General features: G+C 39.3%; 5 non-coding genes across 5 annotated transcripts; all 5 read left to right on the forward strand.

Moving 5' to 3' along the window:
- Positions 1-2296: 2296 nt before the first annotated feature.
- On the forward strand, positions 2297-2379 carry TRNAL-CAG (transfer RNA leucine (anticodon CAG)). Its single transcript has one exon. It is a non-coding gene; the product is annotated as a tRNA-Leu (tRNA).
- Positions 2380-3270: 891 nt separating this feature from the next.
- Positions 3271-3345, forward strand: TRNAF-GAA (transfer RNA phenylalanine (anticodon GAA)). Its single transcript has one exon. It is a non-coding gene; the product is annotated as a tRNA-Phe (tRNA).
- Positions 3346-4529: 1184 nt separating this feature from the next.
- Positions 4530-4612, forward strand: TRNAL-CAG (transfer RNA leucine (anticodon CAG)). Its single transcript has one exon. It is a non-coding gene; the product is annotated as a tRNA-Leu (tRNA).
- Positions 4613-5546: 934 nt separating this feature from the next.
- On the forward strand, positions 5547-5619 carry TRNAF-GAA (transfer RNA phenylalanine (anticodon GAA)). The gene has a single exon. It is a non-coding gene; the product is annotated as a tRNA-Phe (tRNA).
- A 1185-nt stretch (positions 5620-6804) lies between these two features.
- Positions 6805-6887, forward strand: TRNAL-CAG (transfer RNA leucine (anticodon CAG)). Its single transcript has one exon. It is a non-coding gene; the product is annotated as a tRNA-Leu (tRNA).
- The last annotated feature ends 3193 nt before the right edge of the window (positions 6888-10080 follow it).

The raw sequence follows: 10080 nt of genomic DNA on the forward strand, positions 1-10080 counted from the left end.
TAAGCAAATACTATGGAAGACCCACTCCCCAATAATGGGACTTATTTTTGTAATATGCTCTACTGCATGGCTCTTGTAAGGGGCATTTCAAGTTGCTCCGTCCTAATTTTTGGAAGCTTTTGCTTGGAAGGCATGAGCAAATACTATGGGAGACCCACTCCCCAATAATGGGAATAATATTTTTAAGATGCTGTACTGTATGGCTCTTGTAAGGGGCATTATAAGTGTCTTGTTAAGCTACTGTGACCTCCACGTCTATTCCAAGGGGCATTCAAACCATCTTGTTAAGCTACTGGGACCTCCACGTCTTTTCCGAGCGGCATTAAAACCCTCTTGTTAAGCTACTGCGACCTCCACCACTTTTCCGAGGGGCATTAAAACCGTCTTGTTAAGCTTCTGTGACCTCCACGTCTCTTCCAAGGGGCATTCAAACCATCTTGTTAAGATACTGGGACCTCCACGTCTTTTCCGAGGGGCATTAAAACCGTCTTGTTAAGCTACTGTGACCTCCACGTCTCTTCAAAGGGGCATTAAAATCATCTTATTAAGCCACTCTGAACTCCACAGCTCTTCCAAGGGCCATTGAAATGTTGTTTTTAATTACCTCTAACGTCCACGACTCTTCCAACGGGCATTGCATTTCCTCCTAATTTTAGTCAGTTTTTGCTTTTCAATGCAAAGGCGAAAACTAAGGGAGACCCACTCCCCAATAATGGGTAGAAGGTTTTTAGTAATCTGTAATCCACGTCTGTTTCATGGGGCATTGCAGTTCCTCATAATTTTTGGAAAGCCTTCCATTCACTGCTTAGGCCAACAGTGTACAGGACATCCAGTTGCTATAAATGGAAAAAATGGTTTAGTTAGGGCTCTCTGACCTCCATGTCATTTCCAAGGGGCATTGGAGTGTCTCAAAATTTTTTCTAGGCATTGCACTCACTGTATGCCCTATAACTGTATAGCCGAACTGCTCCTTTTGTTACTGAAACATATCCTACAAGACATATGTGGTTGACTGGCCTGATATTGATATGAATGGTCCCTGTTTCTCCTCCTCTTTCTCCTTTGCCACTACCTCATCCATCATTTATCACCTGAAGCTTTGTTTTTAAAGGGAGTCATAGAACTGGAATAGTAGCAGGAAAACATCCAGCAATCCTCAGAGGAGGTAGGATATGCACCAAAACGCTGACCACCTCAGGCCTAGCCGCTACTACATACATGCGCTTGCATTCCAAGAAAACAAAGCAGATGCTAACTTGTGTCATCATCATCATGGTCCTCACCTTGGCACTCTCAACTCCCCTGATGGAGAAGCCAGGGCCCACCGGAGTAGTCTGGTTCTCTGGTGGGCTTGTCCAATGCTGCCCTAAAGCTGGCCGGGCTAAGAAAAGTGTGTGGGGGGATGTTCCAAGGAGAAATAAGGGCGGCTGGGGACCGTTTATGGACACCCGGCTGCCCCCAGGTGGCTGGGGATCGTGTGTGGACAACCGGCTGCAGGGTGGCTGGGGACCGAGTGTGGACACCCGGGGATAGTTGCAAGTCTGCATCTTCTGATGCGGCAAGGATGACTTCTGATGGGCACACTTTTAGGCAGTGACCTGGGTGTAAGAGATGCTTACAGGGGTCTTCCCCATGCTGTTCCCATGTCTTTTCAGCACTGTATGCATGTGTCACACAGTACATGGCCAGATAAGGTTGTAAAATGTTAAAATTACATTTCCCGGTGAATGCATTTGCCCAAGGTGTGGAGGAGTATTTTTGGGGGGGGGGTTATTTATTTTACCTTATACACAAGTTTTTACAGTGGAAAGGAAGTTCCTTAACATATTTCACAGGAAAGCAGTTTCAGTTTCGTTTTTGAACGTTTTATTGTGAGCCCTTAAAAGTGGCTTACTACCTATGACCACGTTGTTGAGAGCAGTGACCTGGGCATCAGAAATGCTTCCTGGGGCGATCCCCATGCTGTGCCCATGTCATTTGAGCACTGTCACTATTGTTTTGGGCACTTGTTAGGCTTTTAAAAGACTGCCGGGGGTGTGACACCAAAAATGCTCGGGTCTCCCTTAGACTAACATTGGGCTCATTGCTCGGGTCGAGCACCCGAGTATCACGGCGAGCTCGGCCCAAGCTTCGAGCACCCGAGCATTTTAGTGATCGATCAACACTAGCTGTAACTAATAGGTTACGAATCAATATTAAAATAAAAGAAATCATGGCATATCTCCTTTCATCACAAGTAATGCTCATCTTTCTACTGCTTAGCTTAGAAAGAGTTAAATTACAAAAGCCAGAAGAAGTCAGGAGGGCCGAGTGGTCTAAGGCGCTGCGTTCAGGTCGCAGTCTCTCCAGGAGGCGTGGGTTCGAATCCCACTTCTGACATTAGAATTTTCTTTCAAGAAATTGTACAGCTTCACTCCTGTTACTTATTAGTTGGGGGTTTGCTCTATTGGTGGCAATCTCAAATCGAAAACTAAAAATGGGGCTTAGCAAAACCAATTCTCAATGTTGGCACTTTGGCAGTATTCCTTGGGGTCCTTGAGGCAAATCTTAAATGTGCTGAATTTGTGCTTTCACAAAAGACTTCTGGGAACATCAAATAGTTTCTTTGTGCATATGTTAGTTGTTGCTTTGGCATCGGAAAAATACTGTGGATAGGAAAATGGGAGGGACTATTTCATCTCTATGTGTGCTGTCGTGGAAGATTCCTAGAAACCGAATTACCAGTAAGTCTAATTTCAGATTTTTTTACCTCAGGCATCAATAGACTATATATATACTTAATAAACAAAAGCTAAAAGAGCAGATGAACATAGTTTAACAAGTCTGAAATGCGCATGTGATACTGACATCAAAGTTTCACCACATTTTGGGACAAATGTTTTCACTTTCAACATTAACAATCAGTAGAATATTTTCTCTAAATTTGCATCTCCTATCTTCACTCCAATTGTTTGCACCTAAGAAAAAATAAAGCTTGATGCAACATTATGCTTACAAATTGTGTTCTATGCTCAATCATCACCTGTCCTAAAGAGACACAGTCAGAATTACCCTGGCGAATTGAGTAAATTTGAAAATGTAAAAAAAATGCAGAATTGCTGTTTTTTTCTATTCATTCACAAAGAATTAATTTATGTTCTTAAATATGTACGCAAAATAGCGGGACTTTCAAATATTGATAATTTTGCAAAAACAAGTCAAAGTAAAAATAAATACATCCAGTTGTGACATCTACAGTGTGTTGAACATTCCTGAATCTATATGTGTCTTTTCGAAATAGCTCAGTTGGGAGAGCGTTAGACTGAAGATCTAAAGGTCCCCAGTTCAATCCTGGGTTTTGGCAAAAGTTTTTTTCTTCACCCATTAAATTTTAAGCAGAAAATAAACAAGGAATATGGACTGACTGTTTACAGAGAATGTAAAAATCCTAATCATTATAACTATCTACAGGAAATAAAATGATAGAAACTTGAGAACTGAACACTTTTAACTTTTGAGGAAAATAAAATTTTTTGTAATTTTTTCTTCATTCTGGACGTCATCACTTTGTTTTATTTTAGTTTGACTTAGCTGTATGAGGATTTAAAGGAAACCTGATAGCTAATACTGGCAGGATGTATCAGACACTAGCTGAATGATTTCAGCCATTTATGTTTGACTATGAATCGCTGTGGCATTACTGAGACAAATATGCTTCAAAAATATGCCAGGAACAAAGCTGTTTGGGGAAAAAAGCCAGGAAGGCAAAAAACACAAGCCCCAACTCAGGACCGTCATCTTTCATTCTAAAAATAGGGGTTTCTACGTTAATGGTAAGACAAAGAATCCACAGATTTGGCATTTCTCTAGCAAGGAGAGCCCACTTAAAATGTATGGGGTGCTTGTCTCCATAAGCGCAAGCTGGGCACTAAACTGGCTTATTTGCAATTCTGGATGTTGCAGAGTGAAAACACCTGTTGAACAATAATAGTAATTGCCGGTGTTGATAAATTCATTGTGAGGAGTAATTTATAAAATGGGATCACTTTGGAGGGGTTTCTGCTGTTTTGGTACTTTTGGAACTCCGCAAATGTCACCCTCAAAATATTCTTGCAAAATCTGCATTCCCAAAACCCAAATAGCGCTCTTACTTTCAAAGCCCTGCTGTGTGACCAAACAGTAGTTTCTGAAGACATATGGGGCATCACCGCATTTCAATGAATTTGTGCAACTTTAGATATTTTCACAAGAAAAACTAAATATATATTGACCTAAATTTACCATTAATATAAAGTACAATGTGTTACAAAATAACACTATCAGAATCACGGGGATTTGTTAAGCATTCCAGTGTTATTGCCACATAAATTGATACATGTCAGATTTAAAAAAACGGTGCTTGGTCATGAAGCTCAAAATTGGCTGTAACTAATAGGTTACAAGTCAATATTAAAATAAAAGAAATCCTGGTATATTTCCTTTTATCACAAGTAATGCTCATCTTTCTACTGCTTAGCTTTGAAAGAGTTAAATTACAAAAGCCAGAAGAAGTCAGGATGGCTGAGTGGTCTAAGGCACTGCGTTCAGGTCGCAGTCTCTCCTGGAGGCGTGGGTTCGAATCCCACTTCTGACATTAGAATTTTCTTTCAAGAAATTGTACAGCTTCACTCCTGTTACTGATTAGTTGGGGGTCCGCTCTATTGGTGGCAATCTCAAATCGATAACTAAAAGTGATGGGGCTTAGCAAAACCAATTCTCAACGTTGGCACTTTGGCAGTATTCCTTGGGGTCCTTGAGGCAAATCTTAAATGTCCTGAATTTGTGCTTTCACAAAAGACTTCAGGGAAAATCAAATAGTTTCTTTGTGCATATGTTAGTTGTTGCTTTGCCATCGGAAAAATACTGTGGATAGGAAAATGGGAGGGACTATTTCATCTCTATGTGTTCTCTGTCCCTATTAGGGCAGAGAGTGAACCTCCTAAGGTGCTGTCGTGGAAGATTCCTAGAAACCGAATTACCAGTAAGTCTAATTTCAGATTTTTTTACCTCAGGCATCAATAGACTATATATATTCTTAATAAACAAAAGCTAAAAGAGCAGATGAACATAGTTTAACAAGTCTGAAATGTGCATGTGATACTGACATCAAAGTTTCACCACATTTTGGGACAAATGTTTTCACTTTCAACATTAACAATCAGTAGAATATTTTCTCTAAATTTGCATCTCCTATCTTCACTCCAATTGTTTGCACCTAAGAAAAAAATAAAGCTTGATGCAACATTATGCTTACAAATTGTGTTTTATGCTCAATCATCACCTGTCCTACAGAGACACAGTCAGAATTACCCTGGCGAATTGAGTAAATTTGAAAATGTAAAAAAAATGCAGAATTGCTGTTTTTTTCTATTCATTCACAAAGAATTAATGTAAGTTCTTAAAATGTACGCAAAATAGCGGGACTTTCAAATATAGATAATCTTGCAAAAACAAGTCAAAGTAAAAATAAATACATCCAGTTGTGACATCTACAGTGTGTTGAACATTCCTGAATCTAAATGTGTCCTGCCGAGATAGCTCAGTTGGGAGAGCGTTAGACTGAAGATCTAAAGGTTCCTGGTTCAATCCCGGGTTTCGGCAAAAGTTTTTTTCTTCACCCATTAAATTTTAAGCAGAAAATAAACAAAGAATATGGACTGACTGTTTACAGAGAATGTAAAAATCCTAATCATTATAACTATCTACAGGAAATAAAATGATAGAAACTTGAGAACTGAACACTTTTAACTTTTGAGGAAAATAATATTTTTTGTAATTTTTCCTTCAATCTGGACGTCATCACTTTGTTTTATTTTAGTTTGACTTAGCTGTATGAGGATTTAAAGGAAACCTGATAGCTAATACTGGCAGGATGTATCAGACACTAGCTGAATGATTTCAGCCATTTATGTTTGACTATGAATCGCTGTGGCATTACTGAGACAAATATGCTTCAAAAATATGCCAGGAACAAAGCTGTTTGGGGAAAAAGCCAGGAAGGCAAAAAACACAAGCCCCAACTCAGGACCATCATCTTTCATTCTAAAAATAGGGGTTTCTACGTTAATGGTAAGACAAAGAATCCACAGATTTGGCATTTCTCTAGCGAGGAGAGCCCACTTAAAATGTATGGGGTGCTTGTCTCCATTAGCGCAAGCTGGGCACTAAACTGGCTTATTTGCAATTCTGGATGTTGCAGAGTGAAAACACCTGTTGAACAATAATAGTAATTGCAGGTGTTGATGAATTCATTGTGAGGAGTAATTTATAAAATGGGATCACTTTGGAGGGGTTTCTGCTGTTTTGGTACTTTTGGAACTCCGCAAATGTCACCCTCAAAATATTCTTGCAAAATCTGCATTCCCAAAACCCAAATAGCGCTCTTACTTTCAAAGCCCTGCTGTGTGACCAAACAGTAGTTTCTGAAGACATATGGGGCATCACCGCATTTCAATGAAATTGTGCAACTTTAGATATTTTCACAAGAAAAACTAAATATATATTGACCTAAATTTACCATTAATATAAAGTACAATGTGTTACAAAATAACACTATCAGAATCACGGGGATTTGTTAAGCATTCCAGTGTTATTGACACATAAATTGATACATGTCAGATTTAAAAAAACGGTGCTTGGTCATGAAGCTCAAAATTGGCTGTAACTAATAGGTTACAAGTCAATATTAAAATAAAAGAAATCCTGTTATATTTCCTTTTATCACAAGTAATGCTCATCTTTCTACTGCTTAGCTTTGAAAGAGTTAAATTACAAAAGCCAGAAGAAGTCAGGATGGCCGAGCGGTCAAAGGCACTGCGTTCAGGTCGCAGTCTCTCCTGGAGGCGTGGGTTCGAATCCCACTTCTGACATTAGAATTTTCTTTCAAGAAATTGTACAGCTTCACTCCTTTTACTGATTAGTTGGGGGTCCGCTCTATTGGTGGCAATCTCAAATCGATAACTAAAAGTGATGGGGCTTAGCAAAACCAATTCTCAACGTTGGCACTTTGGCAGTATTCCTTGGGGTCCTTGAGGCAAATCTTAAATGTCCTGAATTTGTGCTTTCACAAAAGACTTCAGGGAAAATCAAATAGTTTCTTTGTGCATATGTTAGTTGTTGCTTTGGCATCGGAAAAATACTGTGGATAGGAAAATGGGAGGGACTATTTCATCTCTATGTGTTCTCTGTCCCTATTAGGGCAGAGAGTGAACCTCCTAAAGTGCTGTCGTGGAAGATTCCTAGAAACCGAATTACCAGTAAGTAGAGATGAGCGTTGTTCTACTCGAACTGTTCGCCAGTCTCAAATTCAAGCTGTTTTGGGCGGTGTTCGAGCCGTTCGACGAACACGAACGATTTGAGAAAAATTCGGCTGTTCGAGGTTATGTTCAATAACTGTTCGTGCACCAAAATCATAACTGGATTTTTTCTCAGTAATGATGAAAATTAATGTTAATACGCAGTTTGAGTGTACAGCGGGGTGGGGGGAGGGGAAGGGGATGGATCTCTGCAGGAACAATGAAGACCTCCATTTTTTTTTCTCTTTCCCGCATTTACAGTGGGGAGGTGCAATCTGTCAGCCTATCAGCAGCGCACACACGGAGCGAAGTGCTTTTTTTCACACAAGCAAGGGCATGTGTCATTGGCAGAGTATGTCACATTTCCTTGACCTATAAGACCAAGCCATTTTCCCCGTCGTCACCATTTTCTCACTGCTGCAGCTGCGTGTTAGACGGCACCGCTGTTGCTGTGTGCGCTATACCTTGTTAATTTCAAGCCAATTTTCGCACAAATCTACAGATAGCTTGGGAGTAGGGAATAGTTGTGATTGCAGTCCTTTTAAGGACTAGGTTACAGCATTTCCTACGACTTTTATCAGGCAGGTCTGTGCTATTAAATAGATAGATTGTGGGAGTAAAGACTAATTGTAATTGCAGTCCTTTTCAGGACTAGGTTACATCAGTTCCTATCAGTTTTTGCCAGGCAGGTCTGTGCCAGTGCTGTGCAAGTTTTTTTCACAGCATTTGGCTGAATCTAGCAAAGCTAATCCTTTTTGGTCTATTGCAGAGTGTGTTAGTCAGTGGAGTAGCCTATCTGTGTTGCAAGATATACCACCTGTGTATAGAATACCAATTTTTTACTGCACCTAGTGAAGTAAAATCTTTTGCGCATAGCATCATTCTATTAGTCCATCTATACTGACCTCCATCAGGTTGCAAATTGAATATAATTTTTTTCTGCATCTAGCTCTGAAAAAATATTTGGGCTTCTAGCAGTGTGTGGGACTTGTTCTATTAGTCCATCTATACTGACCTCCATCAGGTTGCAAACTGAATATAGTTTTTTTCTGCATCTAGCTCTGAAAAAATATTTGGCCTTCTAGCAGTGTGTGGGACTTTCTCTATTAGTCCATCTATACTGACCTCCATCAGGTTGCAAATTAAAAATAATTTATAACTGCATCTAGCTCTGAAAAAATATTTGGCCTTCTAGCAGTGTGTGGGACTTTCTCTATTAGTCCATCTATACTGACCTCCATCAGGTTGCAAATTAAAAATAATTTTTAGTCTGCATCTAGCTCTGAAAAAATATTTGGCCTTCTAGCAGTGTGTGGGACTTTCTCTATTAGTCCATCTATACTGACCTCAATCAGGTTGCAAACTGAATAAAAAATTTTTCTGCATCTACCTCTGAAAAAATATTGGGCTTCTAGCTGTGTGTGGGACTTGTTCTATTAATCCATCTCTACAGACCTCCATCAGGTTGCAAACTGAATATAATTTTTTTCTGCATCTACCTCTGAAAAAATATTTGGGCTTCTAGCTGTGTGTGGGACTTGTTCTATTAGTCCATCTATACTGACCTCCATCAGGTTGCAAACTGAATATAATTTTTTTTCTGCATCTAGCTCTGAAAAAATATTTGGCCTTCTAGCAGTGTGTGGGACTTTCTCTATTAGTCCATCTATACTGACCTCCATCAGGTTGCAAATTAAAAATAATTTATAACTGCATCTAGCTCTGAAAAAATATTTGGCCTTCTAGCAGTGTGTGGGACTTTCTCTATTAGTCCATCTATACTGACCTCCATCAGGTTGCAAATTAAAAATAATTTTTAGTCTGCATCTAGCTCTGAAAAAATATTTGGCCTTCTAGCAGTGTGTGGGACTTTCTCTATTAGTCCATCTATACTGACCTCCATCAGGTTGCAAACTGAATAAAATTTTTTTCTGCATCTACCTCTGAAAAAATATTGGGCTTCTAGCTGTGTGTGGGACTTGTTCTATTAATCCATCTCTACAGACCTCCATCAGGTTGCAAACTGAATATAATTTTTTTCTGCATCTACCTCTGAAAAAATATTTGGGCTTCTAGCTGTGTGTGGGACTTGTTCTATTAGTCCATCTATACTGACCTCCATCAGGTTGCAAACTGAATATAATTTTTTTTCTGCATCTAGCTCTGAAAAAATATTTGGCATTCTAGCAGTGTGTGGGACTTTCTCTATTAGTCCATCTATACTGACCTCCATCAGGCTGCAAATTAAAAATAATTTTTATTTGCAACTAGCTCTGAAAAAATATTTGGCCTTCTAGCAGTGTGTGGGACTTTATTAGTCCATCTATACTGACCTCCATCAGGTTGCAAATTAAAAATATTTTTTTGTCTGCATCTATCTCTGAAAAAATATTTGGCCTTCTAGCAGTGTGTGGGAGTTTCTCTAATAGTCCATCTATACTGACCTCCATCAGGTTGCAAATTCAAAATAATTTTTTGTCTGCATCTAGCTCTGAAAAAATATTTGGCCTTCTAGCAGTGTGTGGGACTTTCTCTATTAGTCCATCTATACTGACCTCCATCAGGTTACAAATTAAAAATAATTTTTTGTCTGCATCTAGCTCTGAAAAAATATTTGGCCTTCTAGCAGTGTGTGGGACTTTCTCTATTAGTCCATCTATACTGACCTCCATCAGGTTGCAAACTGAATATATTTTTTTTCTGCATCTACCTCTGAAAAAATATTGGGCTTCTAGCTGTGTGTGGTACTTGTTCTATTAATCCATCT

The sequence above is a fragment of the Phyllobates terribilis genome, unplaced genomic scaffold, assembly GCF_046119375.1.
Source record: "Phyllobates terribilis strain yellow unplaced genomic scaffold, ASM4611937v1 Scaffold_65__1_contigs__length_7625178, whole genome shotgun sequence".
In the NCBI taxonomy this organism is placed as follows: Eukaryota; Metazoa; Chordata; class Amphibia; order Anura; family Dendrobatidae; genus Phyllobates; species Phyllobates terribilis.